The 16,748-nt window shown below is 48.4% G+C and overlaps 1 protein-coding gene across 2 annotated transcripts in view; it reads left to right on the top strand.

Moving 5' to 3' along the window:
• Positions 1–16,748, top strand: part of AGPAT2 (1-acylglycerol-3-phosphate O-acyltransferase 2) — an 818,715-nt gene that overhangs the window by 637,297 nt on the left and 164,670 nt on the right. The window lies entirely within an intron of this gene.

Here is a 16,748-nt window from a genome sequence, read left to right as displayed (position 1 = left end):
GACGTAGGAGATCCCCTTCGTCATCTTCGTCGAGTTCTCCTGAGAGAGTTCATTGCCCCACAAAACGCAGCTCGCAAGCTGAGTGGGAGGAATTCAGGAAAAAGATGCTAAGCGTCTTCGAGAAAGCGGCCTCGTCCCCCTCGAAGACAGCTGAGGGTGATACCCCGGGTAAAAAACCCAAAAAATCTAAACGCCGCGAGTCGCAGTACCCGGCGGAAAAGTCAACCCGAAAGCGCCTCGAGCCATCGGGAGATAAAGCATCATCGACGCCATCGTCGAAAACTCCTTCGAAACAGAGGTCGGCGCCATCGACGCCGTTGTCGAAGGATTCATCGGCGCATCAGTCGATCGAGTCGACGCCGACGTCGACGCCGATATCGACGCCGGTGAAGGAAAGAACCACGGCTACTCCACAGCCAACGGTTAGACAAAAGACCTCCGACTCGACGCCGAGAACGTCGACGTCGTTCTCGAGCAGGACTCCGATCCTTTCGAGTTCTTCGAGGCCTAGTACACATTTCTCGACGCTTTTCACGGCGCCTTCGAGTACTTTCACGTCGGTGTCGACGACATCGACGTTTTCAAGGCCTGTGATGATGGCTCCTTCTGCATTGGAAATGGGGTTTATACCATTCCAAAAACCAATGTATCCCCCTTTAACCTCGATTTTTGAGGAAAGGGAGGATTCAGACCAAGATATTGATTTACAGAGGACCACATCACCAGAGCCAGAGACTTTCGCCTCTGAGGAAGGAAGATTAAAAAATCTTCAGGATGCACTTCAGGAAGCTAGTGGCTTGGACACTTCTCCTGAAGCAGAATTTATCAAACCAGACCCAGGAGAACATGCGGAGACTCCATATAGAGCTCTGATGTCTAGAATCATAGAATTTATGGGTTGGTCTGCACCTTCTCCTGCCTTTCAGCAGGATGACCTCACTGACATACTGGACAAGGGCCCACAGGAGGATCCTGTGGTTCCATTTCACTCTGCTCTACAGAGAAGGATTTTGACAAACTGGGAAACGCCAGAAATTATCCCGGCAGTAAATAAAAAACTGTCAACAAAATACAGGGTGGCTAGTTCTGACCCTGAATATTTGTCAAAACACCCTACTCCTGAGAGCTTGGTTGTACAGGCTGCAACCTCATCAGGCAGCACATCTGCATACCCCACTGCTCCGCAGGATAGGGATGACAAAAAGTATGATGCCATGGCTAAGAAGGTTTTTTCTGCCTGTAGCATGGCGTTAAAGTCTATTAACGCGACCTGTACGCTCGCTAGGTTCAGCCACACCCTTTGGGAGTGCGCTTCATCAGCGGCTGACTGCCTCCAAGAAGGAGAGGAAAGGGACGCATTTTTAAACATCATCAGGGATGGTAAAGATGCGATGTGCGAGACCCTACAAACTGGCCTAGATTCTGCTGACAGTATCAGCAGGGCCATGGCGGCAAGTACCACAATCCGCAGGCATGCGTGGTTGAGGAAGTCTGGTTTTGCCTCTGACGTGCAGACCAGGCTTTTGAATATGCCCTTTGACGGTTCTACCCTCTTTGGAAAGAAGGCGGATGACAGTTTGGAGAAACTGCAAACGTCCAAGGCAGCAGCCAAGTCATTGGGAGCTGCTATCCGTCAGAATACCTTTCGTCCTTCGGGATCATCGTGGAGAGGACGGTCCTTTCGTTACTATTCCTCATATGGAAGGGGCAGGGGACGACCGGCTCAAAGAGGCCAAGGAAGATTTACCCGTGGTGGACGGGGTAGGGGAAAGAAAGCCGCACCCGCAGGAGCAGGAGCCACTTTACCTTCGGCAACTGCATCAGCCGCTTCAAAACCACTCTGAGGTCTCCCCTCACAGAACACCAGTAGGGGGCAGGTTAACTCACCATCTGACGGAATGGCAGGCTATTACGTCAGATGCTTGGGCTCTGGAGACAGTGGCCCAAGGTTACTGCCTGCCCTTCCTACATATCCCTCAGAGTCATCCACCGGGGAACAACCCTTTGAAGCTTCCAGATCCGCTCCTCTTGCAGGAGGTTTTAGACCTGCTAGAGAAAGGTGCCATAGAACTGGTACCTGTAGCGGAAAGGAACAAGGGTTGGTACTCCCCCTACTTCATAATACCGAAGAAGGACGGAGGACTGAGACCCATCTTAGACTTACGGGAATTGAACAAATTCCTCCGAAAGGACAAGTTCAAGATGGTGACTCTCTCTCAGATCCTTCAGGCCCTCCAGCTTCAGGACTGGTTGGTATCTCTAGACCTCCAGGACGCTTATTTCCATGTGCCGATCCATCCCAGGCACAGGAGATACCTGAGGTTCGCAATTGGCAGCTCTCATTATCAATTTCGAGTTCTGCCATTTGGGCTAACCTCCGCCCCGAGGGTCTTTACCAAGCTAATGTCGGTTGTGGCTGCAAGTCTAAGGAGGGAAGGGATTCATGTCTACCCTTACCTAGACGATTGGTTGATCAGAGCTGTATCTTCGGAACAGGCTCAGAGACAACTAGATTATGTTTGCCACTTCCTTCACAAGCTGGGCTTCTCCCTCAATTTAAAGAAGTCACAGATGATACCATCACAGAGACTCCAATTCATTGGAGCAGTCCTGGACACTTCCCTGGGAAAAGCCTTGCCACCAGAGGTGAGGGCTCGAGATATTCTGCAGATGGTCATCAGATTTCAGAATGCCCAATATCTCCCAGCCTACGACTTTCTGAGGTTGCTAGGCCTCATGGCATCCTGCATATTCCTCGTGCCGGAGGCTCGCCTGAGAATGAGATCCCTCCAGTGGGCACTGAGAACTCAGTGGTCACAGTTCTCAGGAAGGATGACAGATCTCCTTCGGATCCCGGTCAAAGTAGCCCGAGACCTTCAGTGGTGGGCCTGTCGGGAGAACATCCTGAAAGGAGAAATGTTTTGGCAACCATGGCCGGAGATAACAGTAGTCACGGATGCCTCACTCACGGGGTGGGGAGCTCACGCCAACGACTTGACCATCAGCGGTCGTTGGTCTCCATCGGAGTCCAGACTACATATCAACCTGTTGGAGCTGAGAGCCATCAGACTAGCGCTGAAGGCTTTTCTGCCGTCTGTACGGGGAAGAAACGTCCTAATAATGACGGACAATACAGTGGCCATGCACTACCTCAACAAAAGAGGAGGCGTAGGCTCACTACCACTGTGCAGAGAGGCGATGCAGCTCTGGTTTTGGGCAATTCAGGAAGGAATCTCTCTATCGGCAATTCACCTAGCCGGAGAGAAGAACTTGACAGCGGACGCTCTGAGCAGGCAGAGCACAGTCTCTCACGAGTGGGAGATAGCTCAGGAAGTCCTTCAAGAGATCTTCGCCCTTTGGGGAACCCCTCAAGTGGATCTGTTCGCCACCAGTATCAACAGGAAGTGCGACAGATTTTGCTCAAGGGAATTTCCCCCGAGAGGAGCTCTAGGAGATGCGTTCGTAGTGGACTGGGAGTTCCCACTTCTGTACGCGTTCCCTCCGGTCCCTGTCATTCCTCAAATGATCAGGAGGTTGAGAAGGTTTCGGAAGACCATGATCCTAATTGCCCCGGATTGGGCCAGGAGAACGTGGTACCCGGACCTTCTAGACATGTCCATCTGCCCTCCAATTCGACTGCCATACAGAGAGGATCTTCTCTCGCAGAAGGAAGGTCAGGTTCTCCATCCAGCCATCAAGACCCTCAACCTTCACGCTTGGTGTCTGAAAGGTTGAGGTACAAGGATTGGGACCTTCCGGATGATGTTATGGAGGTGTTGCTTTCGGCCAGAAGGCCGGCAACTAAAACTCTATACCGCTGCCGTTGGAACAAATTTTGCAGCTGGTGCAGAGAAAAGAATATTGAACCCTTTTCTTGTGGTACACCTATGGTGTTGTCATTCTTACTTTACCTGGCTAATTCAGGCCTACAGGTTGGCACAATTAAGGGCTATCTCGCAGCGCTATCAATCTTTAAGCGCACTGCAGAGGAGCCTTCATACTTCAAAATTCCATTGGTAATACAATACCTAAAAGGATTAACTAATGTTTATCCCCCGAAACCTTTTCAAGTTCCCTTATGGGATTTAAACCTAATTTTAAACTTCCTAAAGGGTGCCCCTTTTGAACCACTACACTCTTGTTCATTGAAGCTTCTCACCCTCAAAACTGTTTTGCTAATAGCATTGACATCTGCTAGAAGGGTTAGCGAGTTGCAAGCCTTATCGTGTAAACCTCCACATACAATCTTTTACAAGGACAAAGTTGTTCTTCAGGTGAAGCCTAACTTCCTCCCGAAGGTAGTCTCGGAGTTTCACATCACTCAGAAGATTATATTACCTTCTTTCTACCCTCCTCCTCATCCGGGGAAGGAGGAAGAGAGACTGCACAGGCTGGACCCTAAGCGAGCCTTGAGCTTCTATATCAGCAGATTGGCTAAGATCAGACAAGCAGACCAACTCTTTGTAGGTTATGCAGGACATAAGTTGGGCCTTCCAATAACAAAACAAACCATCTCCAGATGGATTATTTTAGCCATTCTGGAGTGCTACAAATTGGCAGGAAAGGAGCCTCCTCAAAATCTAAGGGCTCATTCTACCAGGGGTATCGCAACATCCTCAGCCCTTCAAAGAGGGGTGCCAATTCGAGATATATGTGCGGCTGCCACATGGTCGTCCGCACATACATTTACCAAATTCTATAGCCTGGATTCCTCCTCTAGTCAAGAAACTAGATTCGGCAAGGCTGTGTTACACTCTGTCCATTCTGGAAGGGTAACATAACTTTTATTACTCCCGCCTCCAGTCACAATACCACTGCTATGGGAGTCTATCTAAGATAAGGAATACGTCGGAGGACACAATCCCTTCGAAGAACTAGTTACTCTTACCTTGTAACGTTCTTTCGATGGGATGTTCCTCCGACGTATTCCTTATCGACCCTCCCATCCATCCCCGCAGTATGACTTCCTGTGGGTTTGCAGCCTATGCTCCTTCAAGGTGATTAGTCTAATCCAAAAACATTACTGGGGACTACAAAACGGAACTGAGCAACGGACGCTGCGCGCGGCCTTTATAGGCAGGATGACGTCGACGTCGGCACGGAGGCCGTCGAGGGTCATCGACTCGGCGATCATCGACGCGCAGCGCCCTCTGGCGAAAAAATTTTCCGAGGCCAGCAAAGCTGAAGGATTTCTATCTAAGATAAGGAATACGTCGGAGGAACATCCCATCGAAAGAACGTTACAAGGTAAGAGTAACTAGTTCTTCTTCGGCATTGATATCTTTCATAAATTCACATGCGCCCACTCACCTTCCCTGAGAGGCTACTCCAAGGCCCAGCAGTCACCATTTCTGTTTATGGCTCAAAATCTGATGATGGCTGCCTGGGAGCTTAAGCCTGCCACCTCATTGGTTGGGGTCATCATGGACCAACGTGAAATGGAGGGATTGCACAAGTGAATGTCTTATTAGGCATAATGGGCAATCCTATTGCCTTTTTCTATGGGAAATAATAAATAATTATATATAGAATTATTTTTAAACCACAGAGGATTCCTGGTCTAACGACGGGAAATATTCAAGCATGTGAATCAATGAAAGATACGAATGCTGGAGAAATACAGTTACAGGTAAGTAAATAAGGCTTTCATCTACACTGGGAGTACTTTCCACTCCACTGACCAAATGGGGTGACCATTATATAGCAATTCATGACATATGGAATCATATTGTATTTTACTGTGTTATGGCTAAACCAATCACTACATTTGAACTGATTGACTGTTAATTAATTTGTAGAACTTTGTATTTGTCCCTGATGAAAGGAGTTTTTCTTGAAACGCGTTGTGCCAAAATCAATAAATATAAAGGAATACATTTTTATCAAATTGGATTGTGTTTAAATTATAGTGTTGGAATTATATTTTCAAACCAATGTATGACGTTTCATTGTAAAACTACAGTATCACTGTCTACATGTTGGCTGATTTATTTAGCGATAAGGTTTGCAGGGGACGGAATGCCGATACCTTTGGATACTTTTTGTTTGCTATCGTTCAGGAAGATGGCAGTGGGCTAATCGGAAACAGACACCCCACCCATAAATTCAGTCTGTCCTTTGTGCCAAACCCCAGGAACATGGTTGCTACTAAAGGAACCATGATAACTACCACCAATGGATAACGGATATCTCAGACCACGCTACCAATTAGTGTCCATGAGTCTCAAGAGACTCGGAACAGAAGCTTGATGATGATGACAACACTGTCGAGAAGTATCAAGAGCTGGCCGAGAAGATGAGATTACCCTATCTGGTAATGAGTATGTCCTAGAGTTGCAGTTAAGTCCTTTACTAGGTTACATCTAGTATTTGTACGAACCACCAGTGCCCACCACCCACGCATATACTCCCAACGGTTCTTGGTGCAACACCAGGTTTAGTGGCATTCCACTCACCCACATTCCACACATCGCCTCACACTCCAACCTCACTCTCACAGGAATCCAGACGCACAGCTAGGCAAAGGGGAAACGAGACACCATACACCCCTCTCCTTTACTGACACAAACAACATTGAGCATACATACCACCTTTCATACACCTTGCCGATAATCCCTCATTACAACCACCAGGGGTATACCAAAGTAAAGGCAACCTCAGCTTGCTGCTAGATTAACCAATAGTTATCCCACATACACACCTGACAAAGACACAACAAGCCAGGCCTGAGCCATACAACTAAAGAGAGCACAGAACAGTGAACAGCAGCAGTAAAACACCAATCCAAACAGTACCTCAGAATCAGGTAGAGTCAATGAGACCCAAGTGCCCCAAACAACCATTAGGCACGATGGAACCACAGTGACAACCAGGCCCATCCTCCCCACCGCCCCTCTACAAGATGCATATTGGCATCAGATCCACAATCCTAAACTCACATAAATATCACATTTTACCATCCAGAACGCTAGGCTATCCAAATCACTTTTTTTTAAATTCCAGAATGCTGAGATATCCATAGCACTTTTTTCCGTCCCAGAACGCTGGGATAAAATATCACTTTTTTCATCCCCGGATTCTGGTATAACCTTGTCACAGTTAGCTCCCTCTTATCTCCATATGCATCTTAGCTTGCACTGCTCGTTGTTGCCGGAATATGATACTCAATACTCCTTGTTGCCGGGCTCCCATCTCCTGATTTGTTTTTTTAACCCATGCATCCATCATGCATGGGTTAGCAGCCTGGAGCACCCATTGAGACGTTGTTGGGACAATTCGTGTTGAGGTTTTCCATAGGAAAACTGCTATATTGGAGTTGACGAGGTTTCCCAACCTGGCAATGCTGGAGGAATGGAGTTACAGGTAAGAAACTACACCCTTCCTAGCTTTTATATTGAGATAAGCGCACACCACCTTTTGTGGAGTGCTGAGGGGGGCTAGATTGTGTATCCCCTTTCTCACTGCTCCTGTAACATTTTGGTTACAGTAACAAGCTAAACTGAATAGCTGGTTGTTGGGTAAGATTATCATTTAAGTGATACATCTTCCTGACCTGTGTCAACCCCAGGACTTTTGTCTGGACTTTGTGATTATGTTTCCCTTTTTCTTAGGTGAGTGGGAAATCCCCCCCCCCGTCCCCCTCAACTAGTCTTTTACTCGTTTAATGGGTGACATGTGTATGTCTCTTGATAGTCTGTTAGGATTTATAGTTCCATATAACTTTTGGGTTTAGGCTTGGTTGCCCCATGGGCTTCCCTTTTTTATTCTCAATATTTACTGGGTGATCTGCTGTTCCCAAGAAGTAAAGTTGGATCCCCATCCCCTTTACATTTATTTTAGTGAGCCAGCACACACCACCTTATGTGGAGTGCTGGGGGGATACACTGTATCCCCTTTCTTACTTACCTGGTAACATTTTGGTTACCATTACAAGTTAACTTGACTGGCTGGTGGCACTGTAACTACTTCTATGACTTTTAGTCATTATTACTTGCAGGCTGCCAAATCAGCCTCGGTAATGCACACATTATACATATTCGAAGGGATTGTGTCCTCCGACGTATTCCTTATCTTTGATAATACTTTTCCAGCTTGCTGGCCTCGGAAATTTTTCTGTAGAGGGCGCTGCGCGTCGACGTCCGCCGAGTCGATGTCCCTCGACGGCCACCGTATCGGCGCCGACGTCATCATGCCCATAAATAGCCACGCGCTGCGTCCGTTGCTCAGTTCCGTTTTTCCGCGCTTCGTGGGGCCTCGGAACGTCGTTGCTCAGTTCAGTCAGGATAACTAACTATATCTACTCGAATATACCTTATCGTTCTCGATGGCTTCTTCATCGGAACCGACGACGCTGCGATCCAGCTTCAAGAAATGTCGAGAATGTGGTAAAAAAATGTCGATAACGGATCCACACAGGATCTGCTTGTGGTGCTTGGGATCCGAGCACCATTGTTCGGAGTGTGAGGACTGCATGCCCATGACGGCGAAAGCCTTGAAGGAGCGCAAGGGGAAGCTCGAGATAGGTATGTCAGTCAAAACCTCCTCAAAAGTTTCGTCGGCTGAGTCGAGGCATTCGTCTCCTCGCCGTCGAAAACATTCCCATTCTAGATATCGAAGTAGCTCCCACCATTCGTCGAGATCAAGACACTCAAAAAAGAGACGTCGAAGGTCCCCCTCCTCGTCGTCTTCTGTGTCCCCAGAAAGGGTCTCCTGTCCCACTAAACACAGTTCTCAAGCTGAGTGGGAGGAATTCAGAAAGAAAATGGTAAGCGTCTTCGAGAACGCGGCCTCGACCCCCTCGAAGACAGCTGAGGGTGATACCCTGGGTGAAAAACCCAAAAGATCAAAACGCCGCGAGTCGCAGCACCCGGCAAAACATTCCACCCGAGAGCGCCATGAGCCATCGGGTAAGAAGGCACCATCTTCGACGCCATCGTCGAAGATTCCTTCGACGCACGGATCGGCGCCGTCGACGTCATTGTCGAAGGGTTCCTCGACGCATCGGTCGATCGACTCGATGCCATCGTCGACGCCGACGCCGATGAAAGAGAGGACCAAGGCCACTCCACAGCCAACGGTGATTTCAAGGGCCTCCGGCACAACGCTGAGACCGTCGTCGATACCCTCGAGTAGGATCCCGATCCTCTCGAGTTCTTCGAGACCCCTTCCAGTTTTTTCGACGCCGTTCTCGGCGCCTTCGAAGCCTGTTACATCGGCGTCGACGACATCGACGTTTTCTCGCCCAATAACGACGAGTTTGGCTCCTTCTGCCTTAGAGGGGGGTTTTACACCATTTCAGAGGTCAGAGTACCCTGGACTATCTTCAATTTATGAAGAGGGGGAAGATTCTGACCAGGAAACATTCGGGTCCTATTTCAGAGGATTTCACCTCTGAGGAAAGAAGGCTGAAGGACCTACAGGAGTCACTACATGAGGCAAGTGGGCTGGACACTTCCCCAGAAGTGGAATTTGTTAAGCCAGACCCAGGGGAACATGCCGAAACACCCTATAGAACCCTGATGGCAAGAATTATTGAATTTATGGGTTGGTCTGCGCCTTCACCTGTTTTTCAACAGGATGACCTAACAGATATATTAGACAAAGGCTCACAGGAGGACCCGGTGATCCCCTTCCATGCAGCCGTACAAAGGAAAATTGCATCTAATTGGGAAACTCCTGAAGTTATCCCTGTGGTCAATAAAAGATTGTGAGCCAAGTATAGGGTAGCGGCTGCTGACCCTGAATACTTATTTAAACACCCGACCCCAGAGAGCCTGGTGGTTGAAGCGGCAACTTCATCTAGCAGTAGGACCGCTTACCCTACTGTCCCACAGGATAGAGATGACAAGAAGTACGACTCTATGGCGAAGAAAGTCTTCTCTGCCTGTAGTATGGCGTTGAAGTCCATCAACGCCACCTGTACGCTCGCCAGGTTCAGTCACACACTATGGGAGTGTGCTTCATCAGCGGCTGACTGCATACCCGAAGGAGAGGAAAAGGAAGCCTTCCTTAACATTATTAAAGATGGCAAAGATGCCATGTGCGAATCACTTCAAACTGGCATCGATTCCGCTGACAGTATCAGCAGGACCATGGCGGCAAGTACAACAATCCGCAGGCATGCGTGGTTGCGAAAGTCGGGCTTTGCTCCAGATGTACAGGCCAGACTTTTGAATATGCCCTTTGACGGCTCTTCATTATTCGGGGAAAAGGCTGATGACAGTCTGGAAAAGTTACAGACTTCTAAAGCAGCAGAAAAATCTTTAGGAGCTGCTATTCACCAAACTCCTTTTCGCCCCTCAGGAACCTCTGGGAGAGGAAAGTACTTTTGCTATTATTCCGCATTCGGGAAAGGCAGAGGACAGCCGGCTCAAAGAGGCCAAAGGAGATCCACCCGAGGTGGACGGGTCAAGAGTACCGCAGCAGCAGCAGGTGCCTCTTTACCCTCGGCATCTGCATCAGCCGCCCCCAAACCACTCTGAGGCCTTCCCACACAAAACACCTGTAGGGGGCAGGTTAACTCACCATCTGATGGAATGGCAGGCTATAACGTCGGATGCTTGGGCATTGGAGACAGTTGCCCAAGGTTACTGCCTACCCTTTCTACACATTCCTCAGAGTCATCCACCGGGGAACAGCTCTCTAAAAGTTCCAGATCCGCTCCTCTTGCAGGAAATTATAGACCTGCTAGAGAAAGGTGCCATAGAGCCAGTACCAGTAGCGGACAGGAACAAGGGCTGGTACTCCCCCCTACTTTCTGTGGTGTTCGAGCTAAAAAACATGGCGCTGGTGCGCAGTGCATTCTGGGGGAACTCAGAGCCATGATGGATATTTATCCATGCCTCAGTGGAAAGCTGCACTTGCTTTGCGAAACAACATGTTTTCAACGTTATTCGCTGATGGGTTTGGAATGCAGGCCTTCTCAGCCAAGGACACGGCGCTGGGAAAGCTAAGATCCGCAGGTGCCGGCTGGTACCTGATAACGAAGTTTGTTTTGGTTTGCTATGCTTGCGCCAAGGTTTTGAGATGAGTTATGGAATTGTTTTCCGGGGCGCTTAGGAGAGGGAAGCGCTCTGCTCCTTGAGGTTACTGTCGGTTGACCCAGCTGGCAATCAACGGTCACCCATCAATGCGCAAGCGCATTTGCCAGAAGGTTCGAGAAGGTGCCACCCCTTGTTGAGGAGGGCATATATGCGGAAGCCCTCTAACGGTCAGACGGGACATGCACAAAGACCTCAGTCGGAGGGGGGACGCCCTGGTCCGATATACCTGTGGGCTGTTGTGCTCTTGGCCTGGCTGTTGTTGGGGTCTTTCAGCCGCTTCTGGCAAGATGAGGTTTTGTCAAGATACGCCCATGGTGATGTATTCCTGCTAATTTCCTATGATTTATCTGACTTATGCTTGTATTGTATATATGCCTAATTACGAATAAATAGCCGTATAAGTGCTACTTACTCTCTAAGCGTGCGTGTGGTTGTAAGTCATTGCGTTGTCTACCTGCGTTCAAAGTATTGGCTCTGCGGCTGCGCTGGTGATAAATTACTGTCCGTGCACTATTGGCGAGCAATACATGTTTTGGCTCTGCGGCTGTACTGGTGATAAATTACTGTCCGTGCATTTGGAGAGCAATACATTTTGGCGACGAGGATGGGATGGTTTGTGATGAATTGTTCCAACCATTAAAGAATCCGGTTGAACGCAGATAGGTTTTGCTTACATTGCGAGCAAAAGGTTGTTTTCATTTGGCAGAGAGTGCTGGACGGTGTTAATCTGTTCTGTGTGTGTGTGCGTGTCTGCGCAAGTGACTGCGGTGTGGAAAGAAATATTTATATATATATATACAGAGGCTTTGTACATTACTGCAGTGATGAATAGTTTGTTCAAGAAAAAGGGAGTTCTCGCTGGCGGTGAATGTCCCGATGTAATGATTCCAGGGTGGGCGAAAAGCCCATATGATAAGTTGGCTCAGTTATGGGCATGCGGTGCAGGGCTGTGTGAAACATGGGATTGTGAAGTGGGAGACGCTGATCCGTCAGAAGTAATGTCTTGTTTACAACAGATTTCAGTAGAGAGGGGAAAGGAATGTGCCGCGCTAGGCAGGCGGGGTTGGGTTCTCCTGCATGCCTACCGAAAGATGCATCAGAGAAATGTGGAAATGAAGGATAATATTTTGCGATTGGAAAAAGAGTTAGCTGCTGAGAAACAGATTGCATTAATGCAGCAGATTCAGATGAAACTTTTCAAAGACAAAGCTGACAAATATCAGGCTGTGGCTGAAAGGGCAGCAGTCAGAGTAGCCCGATATAAGTATAGGAAAAGACGGGGAGGGGTCAACCAAAGAAAAGTGGCAGCGGTAATCGCTACTGCAGATGTAAATTGGGATCCCGATAAATGGGATGGAGACATCTTTGACTCAACAAGCCCAGAGAGTAGCTCGGCAAATGAGTCAGACTCCAAAGCAGAAATTAATCAGAAGGCAGTGGCAGCCAAGCCGGTTAGAAGACGCCGTGCTGGGCCCCACCCGCAGAACCCTGGAGGCGGTGTTGTAGATTTAACCACGTTGGAAGATTACACTCAGCAGGAGGTTGGAGAGATTATTACTCGTTTGAGGCAAAAGTCAGGGGAACCTTTATTGACATGGATGGTGAGACTACTAGACGGGGGAGCTGCAGGGCTGTTCGTGGATGCCACAGACTCACCGCGTTTTTTGCCTTTGTCCAATGACACCAGTGTACAGGAGGTTTTAAGGGCAGGGCCGCCCCCTGATGAGAATGGCCAACCTCCACAAATGTCTTTGTTGGATTTAGCAGCCCAAGCATGTAACCGCAAGTACCCCATTACCACAGATTGGCCCAGTGAGGAAACAAAGTGGTATACTTTGAAAGAGGCGATTCAAAAGGTCAGAGAGCATGCCATGAAAGAGGCAATTCATATAGATGCTCCAGGACACATGGGGGCCGTGGCGCTCTCAGTTTCAACCAGAAACATGGTGATCAGAACTGCACCGCCCGCATACAAAAGTGTCATTATGACTTTGCTCGTAGGTATGACGGGCAAACCCACAGATGAAGTAGTGGATGCCATTCGGCAACTGGCAGATTTAGGGGAGTGGGATAGGAGTGACAACAGGCCACGGGAGAGAGAGGGGCGTAGCGAGAGAAGAACTGAAGGCAGGAGACAAGATAGCAGAGACTCCCGAGTGTCCAGAAAAGACATGTTTTTGGCCCTGTTAAAAGATGGTGTGCCACGGGAAGAAATTGATGGCATTGAAACCAGGGTCATGTACGAACTATACAGAAAGAGAGGGCTTGCAGCCAAGGAGCGCTACAAACAGGTTAAGAAACAGGTAGTGACTAAACCAGAGGGGGACACCACCCCTTCTGCCCCTCCTGAGGAAGAACAGGAGGAGGGGTCTATGGGGACACCTTCCCCGTACCAACCGACATATGCTGATTTGAGGAAGGTGGTGAGTGCAATGCTAAAGGCAGAGTCAGGTTACACTCATTCAAAATTTGACTAGGGTTATGGCCAAGCTCCGGCAGCGTCTGCTCGCATAAAGGTGGATAGGCGGCCCCATGTTAATGTCAAGATTTTTTGGGGGCCAGGAAATACGCAAGGGGTGCGAGCATTGATAGACACCGGGGCGGAGGCCTCTTTGATTCACGGGAATCCGACACGATTCAAAGGCAGACACTTTACTATTACAGGACTAGGGGGGAAGGAGACCCCCGCAGTACAAACTGAAGTGGAAATGAAAATAGGCAGTTTGGCTAGGCAGAAATACCAAGTGTTGATTGTCCCGATACCTGAGTACATAATTGGCTTTGACATTCTGGAAGGGTTGACTTTAGGACTTGGAGGTAAAACATACCAGTTTGGGGTGAGTGCATTAATTTGTACACCCATTACAGTAGGCAAATTGAAGATGCCCCCAGTACATGTGCCTGTGGCGACCAAGCGGGTAGCAATGAAGCAATACCGCATTCCTGGGGGGCAAAAGGAAATTTCAGACACCATCAAGGAGTATGTAGAGGCGGGGGTGTTACGACCTATCACTACCGCCTGGAATAACCCCCTTTGGCCCGTCAAAAAAGGGGATGGGTCTTGGAGGATGACGGTGGATTACCGTGAGTTGAATAAACACACTCCTCCCTTGGTGCCTGCAGTCCCAGATGCCATTACCTTGATTGAAAATGTCCAAAAGTTTGAGGGGACTTGGTATGCAGTGATAGATTTAGCCAATGCATTTTTCTCTGTGCCAATTGCTGAAGAGTGTCAAGAGCAGTTTGCATTTTCTTGGAGCGGGCGTCAGTACACCTTCACAAGGTTACCTATGGGGTACATACATAGCCCGACTATCTGTCACCGGCTGGTGGCAGAGCACTTAGACAAGATACCGTGTAAACCGGACATACAAATCTCTCACTACATTGATGATATTTTGATTCAGGGCAAGGATGAGTGCAGTGTGCAAAACCAGTTAGAAGTCATTATGGAAGGATTGAAGAAGGAAGGGTGGGAGATTAACCCGAACAAAATTCAAGGCCCAGCTGAGACAGTGACATTTCTAGGAATTCAGTGGCATAATGGGCATCGAGAAATGGTGCCGAAGGCCCGACAGAAAATACTTGAGTTTACCACGCCAATGAATAAAAAGCAAGCTCAACAGTTCATAGGGCTGTTTGGGTTCTGGAGACAGCACATTCCCCATTTAGGGCAGATACTGGCCCCCCTTTACAAAGTGACACGAAAGAAATATGAGTTTCAGTGGGGGGAAGAGCAGCAGAAAGCATTTGAGTTGGCAAAAGACACCGTGCAGCAGGTGCTCGATCTATGGCCATTGAAGGAAGGCGAAGTGGAATTGAATGTGTCTGTACAAGACAATTATGCTAACTGGAGTGTGTGGCAGAAACAGGACAGGAAACGTGTGCCATTGGGGTTTTGGAGTCGTAAGTTGCCCGATGCTGGTAATTCATACACTCCATTTGAAAAGCAGTTGCTGGCATGTTACTGGGCCCTGGTTGATACTGAGCAAATGACGGTGGGCCATGATGTATTGATGAGGCCAGAGATACCGATTATGCAATGGGTGTTGAGTTCTCCTAAAACACACAGAATAGGACATGCCCAGGAAGCCAGCATAATTAAATGGAAATGGTACATTCAAGACAGAGCCAAATCAGGAAAGGGTGGGGTTGCAAAGTTACACGAGCAAGTAGCCAACATACCGCCCTCGGATTACATACCACCAGAAGTGTCTGAGAAATGCGAGTCTCCCGTGAAATGGGGAGTACCATATGGTGATTTGACCGTAGAGCAGACAGAGCATGCCTGGTTTACTGATGGCTCAGCCCGATATGTGGGAACAGAGCGATACTGGAAAGCGGTGTCATATAATCCCAAGACAAAAAAGATTTTGACGACGTCAGGGAAAGGGAAGAGCAGTCAGTTTGCAGAGCTTTACGCAGTTTACCAAGCCTTGAAACAAGAGACCCCTGGTCGATGTCATTTGTACACAGATTCATGGTCAGTGGCGAATGGGTTGGCGGTGTGGCTGCCAACCTGGCAGAAGAATGGGTGGAAGATTCATTCGAAAGAGTTGTGGGGAAAAGAATTGTGGCAAGATATTGCAGAAATGCTATCACAAAGTGAAGTCACAGTGTATCATGTGGATGCGCATTGTGCGACAGATTCATTGGAACGTTGGTTTAATTCTGTTGCAGATGAACACACCAAGATTTCATCTGTGGATGCGGAGCCTCAGGAAGACGATTTGGAGGGTTTGGCCAAGTGGGCTCACCAGAAATGTGGGCACCTTGGAGAAAAGGCTACTATCAGGTGGGCACAAGCTCGAGGAATTAGTATTCCTTTAGAGGTAGTGAAAACAGTCATCTTGCAATGTCCGGTGTGCCAACACCAACAGCATAGGCCTATCCCTCAGATTGTTCACGGCACGTTGCGAAGAGGAAAGTTACCAGGTCAAATTTGGCAGATCGATTTTATCGGTCCTCTGCCAATCAGCAAAGGTTGTCAGTATGCATGCACTATTGTGGATACTTACTCTGGATACATGATGGTTTTGCCATGCAAGCGTGCCACACAACTGAATACCATTAAGTTGCTAGATCAGATCACGTTGCATTACGGAGTGCCTTTGCAAATTCAAAGTGACAACGGATCACACTTCAAAGGCAAATTAATTCAGGACTATTGTCAGGAGAAGAGTATAGAGTGGCTTTACCACGTGCCCTATCACCCGGAAGCGGCAGGGTTAATTGAAAGAATGAATGGGTTGTTGAAGGAACAGCTACGTAAGTCTGGAGATGGCAGTTTGGCAGGTTGGCGTGATCGCGTGTTTGATGCGGTGCAAGTGTTGAATAATAGACCGGTGAACAATCATGAGACTCCATTGTTGCGACTAATGACTCCTGCTTTACAGATTCAACCGAACCTAGTTAGAGAGACTCTATTGTACTGGGAGATTACCCCGGGCTCTTTAGCTCCGTATCGGGCGACTCCCGAGTCAGCAGGGGTAGACTTGCATTCTCATGAAGAAATCAGATTAGACCCGAGAGGGATTGTTGTGATTGAAACAGGGATTGGGGTACAAATTCCTCCAGAGCATATGGGATGGATTGCCCCCAGATCTGGACTAGCATTGAAGGGAGTTCAAGTGCTGGGAGGGGTCATTGATGCTGATTACCAAGGCGAGATCAAAGTCATCTTGATGAATAGTGGGGACCAAGTGT

This window comes from Ambystoma mexicanum, chromosome 8, assembly GCF_040938575.1.
Source record: "Ambystoma mexicanum isolate Mex_15411 chromosome 8, UKY_AmexF1_1, whole genome shotgun sequence".
In the NCBI taxonomy this organism is placed as follows: domain Eukaryota; kingdom Metazoa; phylum Chordata; class Amphibia; order Caudata; family Ambystomatidae; genus Ambystoma; species Ambystoma mexicanum.
Note: the sequence above shows the minus strand (reverse complement) of the source record. Positions and strands in the feature narration are given on the sequence as shown.